The 18643-nt window shown below is 46.0% G+C and overlaps 1 protein-coding gene and 2 non-coding genes across 3 annotated transcripts in view; 2 read left to right on the forward strand and 1 right to left on the reverse strand.

Annotated features, from left to right (window-relative positions):
* Positions 1 to 18643, reverse strand: part of whrnb (whirlin b) — a 97267-nt gene that overhangs the window by 59752 nt on the left and 18872 nt on the right. The window lies entirely within an intron of this gene.
* Positions 2466 to 2538, forward strand: trnar-ucg (transfer RNA arginine (anticodon UCG)). Its single transcript has one exon. It is a non-coding gene; the product is annotated as a tRNA-Arg (tRNA).
* trnar-ucg (transfer RNA arginine (anticodon UCG)) lies at positions 5273 to 5345 on the forward strand. The gene has a single exon. It is a non-coding gene; the product is annotated as a tRNA-Arg (tRNA).

The raw sequence follows: 18643 nt of genomic DNA on the forward strand, positions 1-18643 counted from the left end.
AAAACAGCCAGGTGTGATCAGAGCTGCCAGGGCTGTGACACCACCAAGACAAAAGTCACAGAGAAGAATTCATGTAAGAGCTGGAACTCTTACTTATCCTAAAACAGATGGTATAAACAAGCATCTAATGGGCATTAACCCCACAGTAACTAAGGTTGCTGGTTTCCATGTGCATCAGTGGATGTAGGTAGGAACATGTTACTGTTTCTACAATATGCCTTAAAGCGACACTGTAACTTTGACTGATTAACAGCGCCCTCTGCAGGCACACGTGTTGATTAATTCTGCTCTGTGTTTCAGCGATAAAGTGGTTTTCATGAGATGATATATGAAAGCCAATCAATCTCATGACCAGACCTCTGACTGCGCAGTCGTAATCCAGAACCTGAATAGCTGCAGCTGTTACAAACTCTGTTTAAAACCCTAACCCATATTTTAAAAGACTCCTTGCTGAATGATGGAGATAAAAGCTTGCTTTTTTTTAAATCTTCATCTTTCTTATTAACTAAACATTTAACCAATATATTTCCCTTACTTTAACAAAGTGTTTTTCTTGCCAAAAAAAACATGACAGTCAGAGTATAAACCCTGGGATCTGGCGTCACAGCAATGCTCTTTGTACACACACATCCATCCCGACCACTTCCTACCAACTCTTATGTAAGGCATTAATAAAGTTTCATGCATTAGAAAAGTGTTGACTCCCAACATAATTCAGTCAGCAATTACATTTGTCCTCACAATGCAATTTAGAGAACAACTGATTAATATATAAACATATTTTCTGAGGGACAGCATTGCCAATGGACATAAATGTTGACACATTTTGTAGGACTGTTGGTTGGTCCAGCCAAGGACACAAACATTATCTAAACCCACAGTATTCTGCCAACACCCTTTTTTCCACCAGAACTGACTCTTATTTAATGTTACTTGTGCTCAGGCTATTATTTTAAACACTGGCTCTGTAAGTCACCATGCCCCCTGACTGCTGGCACAGGTACACCTTTGTCTGGTATTGAATCACTGCATCATCTCATCTTATCTCCTTGAGTGATCTCGTTCTCCTCTCAACTCTGCTGTTGCCTCGTGCATCGGCTGTCACATCATTTAGTTGTTTAAGAAGAGAGGGACAGAATTACTGGAGGCTTTGGGGCTATGGCGCTTACTATGACTGCGACTCACAAAGACACTTGGACACAGAGAAAAAAGAAGGTCAGAGTCCGACCTTTTATGACCTGATCATATGGCCTCAATGTCCAATTCTTTGAAAAAGAAAAAGGAGATATATAATAATTCATTAAAAATAATTAATTTGAATTACTTCACAATTTATTGATACTGGCCAGTGTGCACTCAGTTTTGTTGCATACAATATTAATATTTCATCAGCTAAAGCAATGTTTAGGCGTTTGTGTCGCACAGGGTTTTTGGTTTTCATATTGGAATCTGTCTAATTCACACACCAAATGCTTTTCAGAATCTCCAAAATGTTTCTGAACAACATAGTTCACAAACAAAGGGTCTGATGCATCTGTCTTTGCACTATTTTTAGTCAGTGTGATGTTTATCTGAAAACAATTGCGGACATTTCCGCCTTCATCAAGTGGACACATTTGGCAGCTTCTGAAACATGAAAGCTGCTTACTTTTTTTGTCTTTCCCTTTTGTTTCTGTTCACTCCTATTTTGGGCTCTTTTCTGACACTCTGATCCACATGAACATGAAATGAGTGATTGTGTTAAGGCACAGTCGCTGGCTGAGGGACACTTCAATATGAAACATGGCGGCAGTGTAGAGGTCACAGCTGAGATGGCTGTGATGCAGGATCGCCTCTGACATCATAAGGGCAATGGGCTATGCTGTTTTTAGATTTTCTTTCTTGTTGTCTGCAACTGTCTGCCACTGGGGTTTCATTGTCCCAGAAACCAAGACAATAATATTTCCTTGCCAGAATTAAAACATTACTGGAGTTTACAGCTGTCTCTTACGGTTTCAATTGATTTACGAATATTGTCTAAACGCTTCCACATCACTTGTGGATTATCCCTGGTCTGTTTAGTGATCCTGAAACTCTGGGAAAGACTCCAGACCGCGACAGAAACGATTTTTCAGCAACTCTGAGTCAGGCATTGTTAGCCATCCTACCCCATCTCCTGTCACCGTTGTGCGTGGGTCCACAAGACCATACAGGGGTGCACATAGCTCTGCAGTGCCATTTCCAGAGCAAGCTGAAGTTGACTAGTTGATGACCTGCTAGCTCAGGTTGGTGCCAGGATCTGACTCTGTTGAGTTTAGTTTTCATCGAAAATCATTCACCCACTGTAAAATCATGCATCAGCAAAGTTTTCAATTAAAGCCCCCTAATAAACAAGCAAAAAAAATCCGTAAAATTTGCACGTCGTCATCTTCTAAACAAAAAGATGGCTCTCTTCAAATAGGGAGCTCAACACATGTTACCTATAGGACCACGTGGCCTAATGGATAAGGTGTCTGACTTCGAATTAGAAGATTGAGGGTTTGAGTCCCTTCGTGGTCTAATACCTTTTAATTGAACCAAATCTCCAATCTGTACAGCCAATAGTAAAAACTGCTTAAAAATATCAAGGTAAGCTCTTAAATCACACATCAGATCTTGATGAATGAATTCAAAATGAGGTTGAAACGGTCAATAGAAACCAAATTCATTAACCCATAGAGGGCTGGATTCAAAGTCCAATCCAAAATCAAAGGACAAAACTGAAATCACAGGCTGATCCAACTTGCCTGTCTTTTATCACAGCAACTCATAATGTGACTCTGCACCATGTATGGCCCCCACGTGCCTGTATGCACCCCGAAAACGTCTGGGCATGCTCCTTATGAGTCGGCGGATAGTGTCCTGGGGGATCTCCTGCCAGACCTGGATCAGGTCATCAGTGAGCTCCTGCACAGTCGGTGGCAGTGCTTGGCAGCGTAAGATACACCGATATGTAACATCTCGTAGGTGCTACATTGGATTTAGGTCAGGGGAACAAAAGAGACAGTCAATGGCATCAAGGCCTTTGTCATCCAGGACATGTTTACACACTCTTGCCGCATTTTCCTGTAACAGGAGGAACCCCGGGGCCCACTGCACCAGCGTAAGGTCTGACAATCATTCTGAAAATGTTCTCCCGGTAACTAACAGCTGTCAAGGTACTGTTGGCTATGACATGGAGATCTGTGCGACCCTCCAAGGTAGGGGTGTCACGATACCAAAAATTCTCCGCGATAGAGACTGTGTCTCTGAGCGAGTGAGCGGGGCGGGGAGCGGAGCACACGGTGAGATCACAGCTTGTTCACGTGAAGCAGTCGCTCACTGACTGACCGGCTGCTTCTTATCAGTGGAAACAGTGAAAACACAGAGTTTCTCTGGTCTCAGCTGCTCAGAGATCAGCGCCGCAGCACCGATGCTAACAGCTGGCATCGGCGCTCACGGTTCTTACGGTGCTTCAAAAAAATGGGCATCGTCTGTGTTTTGTTATTTTAGTATCGAAAGGTATCGTAAGTATCGGTTCTCGTGACATCCCTACTCCATGGATATGCCTTCCCAGACCATCAGAGACCCATTACCAATCCAGTCATGCTGGATGATGTTACAGTAAGCATAACGTACACCATTGCGTCTCCAGACTCTTTCACGCCTGTCACATGTGCTCAGTGTGAACCGGCTCTCATCTGTGAAGAGAACAGGGCACCAAAGGGTGGACCTGCCAATTCTGGTGTTCTCTGGTAAATTCCAATTGAGCTGCACCGTGCTGGGCTGTGAGCACAGGTCCCACTAGAGGTCGTCTGGCCCGCCTGCCACCCTCAAGGAGTCTGTTTCTGACAGTTTGGTCAGAAACATGCTCACCAGTAGCCTGGTGGTGGTCAATTTGTGGGGCTCTGGCCGTGCTCCTCCTGTTCCTCCTCGGCAAAGGAGCAGATACTGGTCCTGCTGCTGGGTTGATCGCCTTCTACGCCTCTGTCCAGCTCTCCTTGTTTAACTGCCGGTCTCCTGGTGGCTCCTCCGTGCTCTTGAGATTGTTCTACGAGACGCACCAAACCTTCTTGCGACTGCCAGTATGGATGTGCCATCCTGGAAGAGCTGGACTACCTGTGCAACCTGATCAGGCTGCAGGTACTGACTCATGCTTCCAGTAGTGACAAGAATACTAGCAGAAAACAAAACTAAAGAAGAATCATTCAGGAGGGATAAGGAGAGAGCAGCTGTCTGTGGCTACTAAATGCAAAACCATTCCCTTTTTGGGGTTGTCTTGCTTTTGCCTCTCCATTGCACATTTTGTCACTTTAATTGGCACCAAAGCAGGTGAAACTTATTCATTAACACTTGTTCTTCCTAAATGGAGAGATTGATACCCCTGAAATTTAACTAACTTGCTGTTAAACTCTGACAATTAAGTGTCCACTGGATTTTTTAAGCAGTATTTGGTCAGTGCTTCTATTCTAAAAAAAGGCTCTTCTTACAAACTATTGGCCAATGTGGGCTTGAACTCGTAACATTGGTGATATGAGCAAGCTCTAAATAGCTATATGATATTCCCAGTAAGCTTTGTAAAAATGTGAGTCCATGCTTTTTTGAGTAACTTTCTACACACACGCTGACAAACCAACAAGACCAACACTGACCAAGAACAAATCAAATCTGAGTGCATGATATTGCTTTTCCACATCTGAGGGTTCAAGACCGTTTGTGGTTAAAACTAGCATCTGACAAACCACAAGCTGGGTGGGATACTTGCCATAACAGTGAGAAAGCAAACACACTGGTGAAGTAAGGAGTCAGTCCATAAAGGATATTTCACTAAGTGAGCAATCTTTCTGCCATGTTCTGTAATTCAGAGAAGCTTTTGTAAATTATGGCATTGCATCTCTTACAAACAACTGGCAAGTATGGGGTTTGAACCCATGACCTTTGTGATATTAGAACCATGCTCTAACCAGTCATGGATTCAGTTACTTTATTAACGAGTTAGGTGTATTAACGATGAATTTGCCACCAACTGCCAGCAATTGCAAAGCAGATAGCAACCTTAAAGTTCATCGAATTCTTTCACCCCGTCACATCATGCATTACCAAAGTTTTGACTATAGGCTCCTTCAAAAAATCAAGCAAACTGATTCATATCACTGTATTTCAATGCTATCATTAAAATGTGCATGTTGTCATATTCTTAACAAATTATTCAGCCTCAACAAACTAAAAATGGCTCTCTTGAAATTCTTACCTGAACATAATACATGGCCTATAGGACCACGTGGCCTAATGGATAAGGCGTCTGACTTCGAATCAGAAGACTGAGGGTTCGAGTCCCTTCGTGGTCTAATACCTTTTAATTGAACCAAATCTCCAATCTGTACAGCCAATAGTAAAAACTGCTTAAAAATATCAAGGTAAGCTCTTAAATCACACATCAGATCTTGAGGAATGAATTCAAAATGAGGTTGAAACGGTCAATAGAAACCAAATTCATTAACCCATAGAGGGCTGGATTCAAAGTCCAATCCAATATCAAAGGACAAAACTGAAATCCCAGGCTGATCCAACTTGCGTGTCTTTTATCACAGCAACTCATAATGTGACTCCGCACCATGTATGGCCCCCACGTGCCAGTATGCACCCCGAAAACGTCTGGGCATGCTCCTTATGAGTCGGCGGATAGTGTCCTGGGGGATCTCCTGCCAGACCTGGATCAGGGCATCAGTGAGCTCCTGCACAGTCGGTGGCAGTGCTTGGCAGCGTAAGATACACCGATATGTAATGTCCCGTAGGTGCTACATTGGATTTAGGTCAGGGGAACAAAAGGGACAGTCAATGGCATCAAGGCCTTTGTCATCCAGGACATGCTTACACACCCTTGCCGCATTTTCCTGTACCAGGAGGAACCCAGGGCCCATTGCACCAGCGTAAGGTATGACAATCATTCTGAAAATGTTCTCCCGGTAACTAACAGCAGTCAAGGTACTGTTGGCTATGACATGGAGATCTGTGCGACCCTCCAAGGTAAGGGTGTCACGATACCAACATTTCTCCGCGATAGAGACTGTGTCTCTGAGCGAGTGAGCGGGGCGGGGAGCGGAGCACACATTGAGATCACAGCTTGTTCACGTGAAGCAGTCGCTCACTGACTGACCGGCTGCTTCTTATCAGTGGAAACAGTGAAAACACCGAGTTTCTCTGGTCTCAGCTGCTCAATGATCAGCGCCGCAGCTCCAGAAGAGGCGCAGCACCGATGCTAACAGCTGGCATCGGCGCTCACGGTTCTTACGGTGCTTCAAAAAAATGGGCATCGTCTGTGTTTTGTTATTTTAGTATCGAAAGGTATCGTAAGTATCGGTTCTCGTGACATCCCTACTCCAAGGATATGCCTTCCCAGACCATCAGAGACCCATTACCAATCCAGTCATGCTGGATGATGTTACAGTAAGCACAGCTGCTAGGCGCCAGCCGAGGCGCACCGCAGGCTCCCCCCCCCCCCCGCGCGAACAGAGGGTTCCCCAAGCGGTTGCCGTAGCTGAGGTGAGAAGGGCCCGAAACGCGTCCAGAGTGGCCGCCGCTGACCGCGTACCCAGTCCCCTCCAACGGCCCACCTTCCGCGCCGGCGATGGACACCGCCCCGCGGTCCAAGAGAAAGAAAGCCCCCGCACCAGCGACACCGTGAGGAACCACCGGATGACGACCTCCCGGTGCCGCACACTGAGCCTCCGGCGGCGCGGAGAGGAGGGCGACGGAGTGACTGCTCCCCCAGCCACGGCACGTGCCCAGCGGTTTTACCACAAATATGAACATCGGCCAACGATATCTGTGAAAGTCAAGTTTATTACCGATAAGCCGATAACAGTAAACGAGGTGAATATCGGCCGCTACCGATGATCGGCCGATAAATCGGTGCATCCCTAAAAATATTACAAACTCCGTCCATGCGGTGCGACTTGTGACAGCCCTGTGCCGCTAGAGGGCTTGGGGCTGTGCTTTGGGTGTCCATTGCTTTGCTGTAACTTTTCATACCTTTTCATTGCTTCTTAATAAATACTCGATTGAACCAAACCGAGACCGGCTATTTTCATATTTAGGATAAAAGACGTCTCCACTAAACCTTGAATGAGAGAATTAAAAATAAGTAGCTGAATGGACAAGGCGTCTGAGGGTTTGGGTCATTTTGTGGTTGAACATCACTCAATTTACACAAATATCAACTGCTGCCTGTCAAAGTCAGTTTTAAATTGCAATTTATACATTTTATTACCAGGAAGAATCCAATACTACTAAAAAAAGCTCTGATCATATACTTCAGGAAGGGAAGTACAGAATCGTCACTTATTTTCATAAATGGAGACTGTTTGAAAATTGTTGACAGGTTTAAATTCCTGGGGTTCCACATATCGAAAAAAACCTGAATGGAAAGCTGTTGTTGACCTTTTACCAATCCACAATAGAAAGCATCCTGTCGTACAGCATCACAACCTGTTATTCTGGATGCTCTGCTGCCGATAAAAAAGCTCTCCAGATGGTCATCAACACAGCACAAAATATTATTGGCTGCCCCTCCTTTACCAGAAAATATCACAGAGCACCGCTACCTCTCCAGAGCCAAAAACATTGTGAAGGACTGTTTGCACCCTGGTCACCATCTGTTTAAACCTCTTTGCTGAGGGCGGCGCTGCAGGTCACTTAAAACTTGAATCACCAGATTTACAAACATCTTCCCCAAGGCCATATAACTCTTACGATTTTACACTGATATTGTGGCAAGACAAGGAAAGGCAGAGACGCAGGTACTGTTTACTGTCGTTTATTCAGTAGCAAGGAAGAACTGGCACATGTTCCCCATACGGGAAGTATATATAGCTACAGCCTGTAACATTACCCATCAACCCACTGGGTGAGAGGACACACCCATGAGTGCACGCCACACAGCCCCCCCCCGAACACCCAGAGGGAAAAAAAAATGGGACAAAAGTCAGTACCTCTCAGGGGATTTAACGAGGCGACCATAACGGCTACGCCGACCCCCGTCCGCAAACGCAGGGGTGGAACAGGCAGAAGGGACATCATTTACAACAGGCACAGGATCAGGAGGCACAACTGGAGAAAACAACACAGGGGCCTTAGAAGGGGGGCGACCGTGACGGGGAACCCCGGGCCGGTAGCACCTCTTCGCCGGCCAACAGATGAGCAGGCTTAAGCCTGTCTAACGAAACGCGCTCCCTGCGCCCGCCCATGTCTAGAATGAAACTTTTAGAACCCGCCTCTAACACTCTAAACGGGCCGTCATACGGGGGCTGGAGGGGAAACCGGTGAGCATTGTGACGCACGAAAACAAACCGAGTGGTCGCGAGATCCGTTGGCACGAAAGACCGAGGAGAAAAATGATGCACGGGCACTGGTGCACAAGCGGCCTGTGACGCAGGACGCGCAACAGGAACCGGAAAGGGGGCCGAGCTCTGAGGCAGAAACTCCCCTGGGACGCGGAGCGGCTGACCGAGCACCAACTCTGCAGGCGAGGCATCCAGGTCAGCTTTAGGAGCCGAGCGCAACCCGAGCATCACCCACGGCAACCGATCCAACCAGTTTGCATCTGAGAGCGCAGCCCGCATTGACGCCTTAAGCGACCGGTGAAAACGTTCACAGAAACCGTTAGCCTGGGGGTGGTAGGCAGTGGTACGGTGAACCTGTGTGCCCAAAGACTTTGCTTGCGCCGACCAGAGATCCGAAATGAACTGCAGGCCTCTGTCAGAGGTGATATCAGACGGTGCACCAAAACGTGAGACCCAAGCTGAAAGAAAAGCGCGTGCCACATCCGCAGATGTTGTGGAAGACAGAGGAACCGCCTCTGGCCACCTAGTGGTCCGATCTACCATGGTAAGGAGATGTGTAAAACCCTGGGAAGGGGGAAGAGGCCCCACAAGGTCGATATGCACATGATCAAAATGCTTGACCGGAATCAAAAATGGCTTGAGGGGCGCCCTAGTGTGCTGGTGAACTTTTGCGCGCTGACACGGCACACATGTGGCCGCCCACTCTTTGACCTCTTTGCGAAGGCCAGGCCACACAAACTTCGAAGACACCAACTTCACCGACGCCCGGACACCCGGATGAGAAAGAGAGTGCACCATATCAAAGACCTGACGGCGCCTAGCAACCGGCACCACCGGGCGGGGGCGGCCCGTGGAGACGTCGCAAAGGAGGGCAGGCCCACCATATTGCACCACTGCCTCCTCCAGCTCCAGACCGGTACTCGCAGCTCTCAGTGCAACGATACCCGGGTCCCCAGGTTGATCGGCAGCCAGTGCTGAAAAATCAACCCCAAGATGCACAGGGCACACCAGCACCCGCGACAGGCAGTCTGCCACCGGGTTCGCTTTACCCGCCACATGCTGGATGTCCGTTGTGAATTCGGAGATCGCCGCTAGATGGCGCTGCTGGCGAGCAGACCATGGCTCTGTCACCTTCGCCATTGCAAACGTCAATGGTTTGTGGTCAACATAGGCTGTGAAAGGGCGGCCTTCCAGCAGGAAACGGAAATGACGCGTAGCCAGGTACAACGCTAACAGTTCCCGGTCAAACACGCTGTATTTTCGCTCACTGTCTCGCAAACTGCGGCTAAAAAATGCAAGGGGCTGCCACGCACCCGCAACACGCTGTTCAACAACTGCACCGACAGCCACATCCGAAGCATCGGTCGTGAGGGCGATGGGCGCCCGAGACGCGGGGTGCGCCAGAAGCGCCGCGTTAGCCAGGGCAGCCTTAGCCCCCTCAAAAGCCTGGATCCTCACAGGGGTCCAGTCTATGACAGACAGCCCAAACTGGCACTTGGCTGTGTTGACAATGAGACCATGTCCATCAAGGCGCTGGAAAACCTGCCTAAGGTGCGACAAATGCTCATCAACCGACGGGCTGGCCACCAAGATGTCGTCCAAATAGACGAAAACAAACGCGAGGTCACGTAACACCGAGTCCATCAAGAGCTGAAACGTCTGCGCTGCGCCTTTAAGGCCGAACGGCATTCGCAGGAACTCGAAAAGCCCAAACGGTGTAATGACTGCAGTCTTGGGCACGTCCTCTGCCCGCACAGGCACCTGATGATAACCTCGCACCACATCGATTTTAGAAAAAATTGTCATGCCCGCCAGACGAATCGAAAAGTCCTGAACATGCGGAATGGGATAACGGTCATGGACCGTAATGTTATTTAAATGGCGGAAGTCACCGCACGGCCGCCAAGACCCGTCCGCCTTGGGCACCATGTGGAGCGGCAAAGCCCACGGGCTGTTGGACCGCCTAACGATCCCCAAACGCTCCATGGTAGCAAACTCCTCCTTCGCGGTGGCTAACTTCACGGTGTCGAGGCGACGCGAACGTGCGAAAACGGGCGTACCCGCAGTGGGAATGAAATGTTCCACGCCGTGTTTAGTAACCGCGGCAGAAAATGCGGGCGTTGTCAGCGAAGGAAATTCCGCCAGTAAGCACTGGAAGACATCCTTTGACGCCGCGAAATTAGCGTGTGTTAACGGCCCGGGTCCCCCTGTCTGACACGGAAAAGACGCAAAAGACACAGCATCAATGAGCCTGCGATTAGCTACATCCACTAACAACCCATTAGTGCACAGAAAATCTGCTCCGATAATAGGAACCGTAATGGAGGCTACAACAAAGTCACACAGAAATTTGCGTCCATTGAAACACACAGTCACAGACTTGGTACCAAACGTCTCTATAGCCGAACCGTTAGCCGCTGTCAGACGCGGACCACTGCCACAGGCCGAGAAGTCCATAGCTGCAGGAGGGAGAAGGCTCTTCTGCGAGCCGGAGTCCACCAGGAACTGATTACCTGATATGGAGTCACGAACGAACAGCATCTCCTCTTGCTCGCCAGCGCCCACGGCTGCTACCGAGCGCCGGCTCTTCCGTTTCCCGGTGCCTCGAACGCGCACTGAGGAACGCAGCGGCGCGCCTTGCTGCCGAAGCGCTGATGGAAGAAACACAGCTGGCCGCGCTGTCTGCGGGTGGAAACTGCAGCCGTCAATGCCGGAACCTCGTCCTCCAACGTCGGCTGCAAGGACTCCACGGCCACACTCTGCACGGAGACGTTCCTCGAAGTCAGCAGGATCCGGTCCGCCTGCTCAGCCAATCCACGGAAGTCGCCGGCCGCCAAACAAGAAGAGTTGGCGAGGGCTGCGCGCACCTGCAGCGGGAGCTGGCGCAGAAAGATGTGCGGGAACAGGAAACCATCATCCTCGGAGCCCAGCAACGACAGCATCTCGTCCATCAGGTCCACTGCCGAACCATCGCCCAAACCGGGAAGCGACAGTAGCTTGTCCGCTCTCTCCGCGGCTGACAAGCTGTAGCGCCGGAGGAGAAGCTGCTTGAGGGTGGCGTACTTTCCGCGCAGCGGCGGGGCTCGCAGGAGCTGCATCACGCGCCGGGTGGATTGCTGGTCCAAAGCCGCGACCACCAAAAAAAACCTGGAGTCGTCTGCCGTTACTCCTCGCAGATGGAAAAGAGCCTCGACCTGCAGAAACCAAGGGGCGCGGGGTCGTTCTGCCAAAACTCCGGCAGTTTAACGTGCTCCGCGGAGCTGGTCGGTCGTGGAAGCTGCGCACCATGGTCGTTGTGGAGACACGGTCCACGGGTGCCGGGGAAGAAAATACGTCTTCCCCCGATGAGGAAGGGACACTATCCTCCTCTACCTCGAACATGTCCAAAAAACGGGGTCACCAATGTGGCAAGACAAGGAAAGGCAGAGACGCAGGTACTGTTTATTGTCGTTTATTCAGTAGAAAGGAAGAACTGGCACATGTTCCCCATACGGGAAGTATATATAGCTACAGCCTCTAACATTACCCATCAACCCACTGGGTGAGAGGACACACCCATGAGTGCACGCCACAATATGCACTTTTAAGACTTTTAGGGTATTTTATACTTTTTTGTGATCATGTGCAACATGAATGTATGGATATGGAAGACATTATTTGATGTGTTTGCATATCTTTATGTTACTTAAGTACACTGAAATGAGTGCTTTGTCTTTCATTCTGTTGTCACTGGAGCATCAATTTTGATTCTGTTGTATTCTGCTGATACAATGAGAATAAAGGCTTTCTATTTCTATTTCTATTCTGTAAAAGAAAGATATTTTCATTTTCTCTGGCATCATTAAATCTGATACACCTCCAAAACAGTAGTTGTAGTAGTTTATATTCCCCAACAATATGACAACTACACAGTTTCTCTTGCTGTGGCTGCTTCAAAAAGAGCAGCAACATGAAATGTTCAGTTAGCATTAGCAGCTAACACTTCAACAGTAATACCTCCTCCAGCACGTTTACCACTAGCAGTTCTTTCTGTCATTATGAAAAGTAGCAGGACGTTTTACTACAGGCTTGAAGCTTTTTTGTCTCTTTACTGCTTTGTCTCAGCCATTACAGTGACTGAAAGGTGTTTGTGGCCTCTAGTGGGTTTCCATTGTTGCAGCTAGATTGGGCCTCTGCTCTGTTTGTCACGTCTCATGTCTGGGTCTCAGCTGCAGCAGGAGGGAGAGCGTGAACCAGCAGACCTGCAATTTACTTTAAGCTCAGTGAACAGCAAACGTATCTTTCCTGATCCAGTGACTTTTACAATGCTGGACACTGAAACTGTAGAGCACAGTGTAGTCTAGACATATGTGAGATGTAATGAAATGAGTGATAGCATATGGAATTGATAACATCAGATAGCTAAATAGCTAGTGTAGCTAAAATGTATTAGATGACAGAAAGAACCGGAAAAATAGAACCAAAGTCTAAAGTGTTGAGCTTCAAGTACAGCTTTAAAACCTTTTTTAATAGAATGACACACAAGAACCATGAACCCCTGTCTCCAGTGTCAAATCCCAGTCCTCCTCTGAGATGTCAGTATAAGGAGCTCACACTAAAGCAAACGTAGACACATACAGTGTATCACTGTATTTTGTAAGAACCAGAATAACATTCTAGTCACTCTGATTATTATTCTAAGCTATTTCTCTCCATCCTCTATCATTGATCTTACTTCTCCTTCAGTCCTCCTGGCAGTCTCAGGTTTAACATGAGCACATCTGCTGAAATTTCCTAGAGAACAAACACTGGTCCCCACTGACACCAAGGCCGCTTTTCTGCGGCTGAACATTTCCTTTGGCCTTCACAGGAGGATGATAAAGATGATAGACAATTTCCGTCAGGGATCGCTTGACAATGACATTATTACTGTCTTACCTTTATCCCTCCTGTCCACCACAATGTTAGCTCTTTTCCGAGACTGAATATTAAAAGTTTAAAACTCGTCCCCTGCTTCACTCTCTTTCCCCTTTCTTCCAATGATTTGGACGATATGGATATGACGTTAATGGATGACTCTCCCTGACAGTAGTGATGGATGTTCAGTGTGAGTCTCTGCACTGTGACTCAGTATGTCACTCCGACAGTTTCAGGGTCATAAATCAGCTCCTATTGAGCTGCTTTATCAAAGCCAAAAGCAGCAGACATACTTGTTTGAGATGCTGTTTCACACTTGTGATACACACCACATTCAGACAAACTGGCTGTGAACTGTTCTGAGAGGTTGCACATACATGTCTCTTCTGTCCAGAAGATGAACGACTGATGAAGAGAGACATTGAATGTTTAAATGGACCAGGTTTTGAGTACATCATATAATCTCAGGAGGTCGGGTGGTAGGGAACAACATCCTGTCATGCACCAGGGCAACAGATGCATTTTTGCAAGTCTCCTTTTTAGTTACTGCATCTGCATATCGTTATGTTATTGTGTTCTGAATGGTGTAATGATACTTTGCTGCAGTGCTGATACTTTACCTGCTGCTACCAATTACCCTGTGGTTCATTCTAAAACCTGCTTCCCATTGAGTCCTGGACAATAAGTGTGACAAGAAAATGCTACGCTGCATGGCAAAATAAAGCTTTATATTTGAGTGAGCGCTTGATAGAAACTTTTCTACTCACCTTTTACAACATAGATAGTCATTTTCAAGCTAAATCCTCTTGATAAAAACATCTCGGCTGTAGAACTGTGGAGGATCATCACCCAGTGTAAACCTACTTTATTTCTTAGGCTTATTGTGAAAGGTTGGTCTGTGAATTTGTGTTTCCTGTCATCTTTAAGCAGTGTTTTAGACAGTGGTAATGCCATCACCAATACACCTGAACGGCTGCACTTCATGGAGATTCATGTGGGGAATTGTGAGCAGCGCCGAATGGGAGGCTTCTTCTTATTATTTTTATGAAATTGCGATTGGCATCCAGCCTATGGCACATTGCTGGCACCTAGTGGCTTGGAGGTGTTAACATCAATCAAGCTAAATAATACAGGCTGTGGGACGGCAAAACCTTTAAATATTTCCTTAATAAGAAATCACCTGTGTGCCTTAGGTTGCTGACCCCTGTTATAAAGACTACGAGATAAAAGTTGGTTCGAGAAAATATAAGAAACATGTTCCCCTTAGAGTTTTCCCAACTAAAAAAAAAAAAAAACAACTTAACAAAAATAGTTGAGGAATTTCAACCCTTTGTCTCTTATAGTAAAAGTTTCTACAGCGTGGATACAAGTCAGCTGCTGTAGTTACAGCTTGTTACATAGCACCCATAAGGCTGAAAATACATACAATAGAGTTTTCCTTTTGTACTAATGGACTCTTCGAAAATTCATTGTGCTTTGGCTGCAGCAATTATTTCAAATATCTACTAGAAATGACAATAATGTTGTCTGTCAGCTCCTTCGCTTCCAAAACATGCTGCACAAATGAATGTGTCATGTTCAGACTTTGATAATATGACAGGAGACGATACAGAGTAGAAGATGAACAGGCACAGATACCAAGTCACGGCTAGTTAAACCTGACTCTTTAGCAGCCTTGTCCTTGTCACATGGGAGGTGGCGCATTGTTCATTAACCCCACTCCAGTCGCAATAACCCGCCCTGCACTGTCCCATACTAGAAATGATAAATTGGTTTGCTAAATGTTGACTGAACCCAAGGCTGAAGTTTGACGCTTTGAGAGGGTATATTTCAACGTACCAGACATTTCTATAATACAAGCTGTATATCATCGCACTCTCCCACAAAACAGGTTTCATTTCAGTTTGAACCTGTCCTCTGAGCCAACAATGAAGCAGATGCTTTCAAACAACCTGAAAAGATTAGCTTTAATATTCAATATACGGCCCTTAAAGATGTGTGAGTTTTATTTGATTGACCTTTTAAAAGGAGAATTGACAAATTTGCACTTACAAAGAATTACGTGAAATATGTGAAAGCTGAATGAAGGAATAATTTTAACCGTAAATATTAAATTCTACTCTAGCTGCAGAGGGACTGTCTCTTGTATATCGAGGAGAAAAACTTTCACTACAATGAAAACTAGTTAGTACAATGACTTATGAGGACCCTAAGGCTGCTCAGTGAACAGAAGCAGATGACTACGGACATGCTGTCTTATTCATGCTGGTCTGTGGCAGGAGAGAAATTTAGGTTTATTGTCCTGTTTTCAAATATTAATCGCAGCAGTAATACTGCCCCTGTCACTATTTGTTAAACAGAGCCTTATTTTGCCCTCTTAACTCTCAGCTCAGGGTCAGGCTGTGGGCATGGCTGCAGCGAAGGTATATATCACAACTTTAGAGACCGAACCAAACTCGCTTGCTGGTACGAATCAAACACTGTTAAAATATATGGTACATAAAAAGATGGATGACGTGTTTCTGATTCCTCCCAGCCAAAATATCCCATAGATGCTGCTCTCTTGCCCTGGTAACCATCCTTTGGAGCCAGTAGTACAGTGGCCGTGAGAGCTCAATGAACAGCAACTTAAGAAAACACATGCAAGTTGACAAAACACATGCAAGTTGACAAATCACAAGCAAAGTAAGAAAACATCTTCATCAATTTCACAACACAATACAACACATTACAGAAACGCGCTGCAAATAGACACACGCCCTGCAAATAGACACACGCACTGCAAATAGACAAACGCGCTGCAAATAGAGGCGACAACACAACGGACGTGTTCCTAGAGGACAGCTAAAAGGGATGGACACCAGTGCCACAGGAGACACAAAAACGTCCACTACATCATACAAATTCGGTTCCACACAGGGGGTCGGCAACCCGTGGTTCCGGAGCCGAATGCGGCTCTTCAGCCCCTCTGCAGTGGCTGTACAGTACAGTGTTGTGCATATGTTTCGCGATCGCTGAACTTAATGAATCAGTTTTCATATTATTAACGTGTATGTAACGATGAACGTTAGTGAATGTCACGTAAATTTTTTTAATCATCATCGTATCAGGCCCTCATGAAATACCAGGAGCGGGTGTGTGTGTGTGTGGGTGTGTGTGTGTAGCTGGCTGACCGGTCTCGGGTCTCGGGACTCCGACCCCGCCCACTCGCTCAGAAGGGGACAAAATGTCACAGACACACACACACACACACACACACACACACATACCCCCCCCACACACACACACCCACGCTCGCTTCTGGTATTTCATGAGGAACTGATACGATGATGATTTAAAAAATGAACGTGATGTTCACTCACGTTCATCGTTACGTTCACGTTAATAATATGAAAACTGATCGTTAAGTTCAGATATCGCGAAACATATGCACAACACAGCCGCGACCCCTGTTGCCGACCCCTGTGCGGAACCGAATTTTTATGATGTATTGGACGTTTTTGCGTTTCCTGTGGCAGCGGTGTCCATCCCTTTTAGCTGTCCTCTGGAAACATTTCTGTTATTTTGTCGCCTCTATTTGCAGCGCGTTTGTCTATTTGCAGCGCGTGTATTTATTTGCAGGGCGTTTGTCTATTTGCAGCTCATTTCTGTAATGTGTTGTGTTGTGATATTGATGAAGATGTATCTTACTTTGCTTGTGTTTTGTCAACTTGCATGTGTTTTCTTAAGTTGCTGTTCGTTGAGCTCTCAAGGCCACCGTACAGTAGTGATTATAGAGTCCCACGAAAAAACCCGCCCAACCAATGAAAAGACAATCTCAGCTGTCAATTATTACACTTCACCTCATTTTAAAGCATCAAATCACTCATGAAAACTTTCAAAAACGTATCAGAAACATGAACACCTGAGCATGCGTGAGTTCGAAAAAAGAACAACATAGATTCATTTTCAGTGTAGTTGTATATTTTTAATTGAACCTGTCCATTCTGCTAACATGGAGGGGCAGGGGTTTATGACCTATCATGCAGCCAGCATGTGGGGGGGGGGATTGAGAATTTTTGCCTTGACTTTGGGAGTGAGCTCTCCATCGACATCCGGACATCAGAAAGTTTACACATCTTCCGCCGAAAACTAAAACCATACCTCTTGCGACTATACCTTGAATATAAAAAAATAATAATACTAACAACTTTTTGAAACTAACAGTTTAGTAGCACTTAAATGGCTGTTACTTATAGCACTTTTGCAGTAGCATCTGCATCGATGCTAGTCTGTACCCTCGGGGTTGAATGCACTTATTGTAAGTCGCTTTGGATAAAAGCGTCCGCTAAATGAAATGTAATGTAATGTAACTTCCAACATGGTAATGATGTGGTGGTGTGGAAATGTACTGTTCCAAATGAAACATGGAAGGCTGACTGGAGAGTGATTGAATGTTGCAGTGTGCCCGACCCTGAATGTTATCTGACTCAGCTGAGGAGCTGCTGGCACTCACTCTCCCAGGCCTCTTACTGCAATGTCTGCACAGGTCTCTCTGCTCCTCAGCCTCTCCTATCCACAGGGAGAAGCACTGCAGTCCCAGCAGATGGTTCCACTACACTAAATAGACTATTGGCATGCTTAATGCTTTCAGCCTAAAGACACTGCAGTCCCACAAAATGTAACTGAAGAAAATTATTTTCATTATTCACATTTCATAAGACTTTTTGTTTTATCACGATATACTGTATATATTTGTTAAGTGTTTGCCTTGACAGATGGAGGGGCCTGTAGACTCTCTTCTCTGCAGACATTTTGACTTTGGAAAGAGTAACATTTGGGATGGCTGTATTTCATATGGCTGAGCCAAAGTTCAAAAACAGACTTACAAAAACAGCAACATTTCCCTAAGTGTTTGAAAACTCAAAAATAAATACACTGTAACACTATCACTACATATTAAACAGATCCAGGCATTTTAAATATGGTAAAATATTTAAATAAAATGAATTGTAAACTGGCCGATGAATGATAATAAAAAAGCTGTTATGCTATGACAACAAGCGAAAAAGCACCGCCTGAAATAGTGACTATGAAACTTGGAAAGATTAAAGGGGACATAGTATGAAAATCCCACTTTTTGAGTGCTTCTATTTGTTCATTTGGGTATCTGGCATGTCTCCCAACCAAAAAACTCTGGAAAAAAACAACTCACGTGTGGTTCCTCTATGTCAGAAACGATACGCTTGAGTGCGTTGAATAGGATTCCGACCGATAAGTACGTCCCTAATGTGTTTGCTGTATTTTTCTTAAGTCTAATGTATGCATGCTAATTTAAAGATATTTATGCATATTTTATATAGTTGACATACTTATGTAATTATATTTTTTAAGTTATAAAAAACTACACATAATAATGTTATATTACC

This window comes from Platichthys flesus, chromosome 3, assembly GCF_949316205.1.
Source record: "Platichthys flesus chromosome 3, fPlaFle2.1, whole genome shotgun sequence".
Taxonomy (NCBI): domain Eukaryota; kingdom Metazoa; phylum Chordata; class Actinopteri; order Pleuronectiformes; family Pleuronectidae; genus Platichthys; species Platichthys flesus.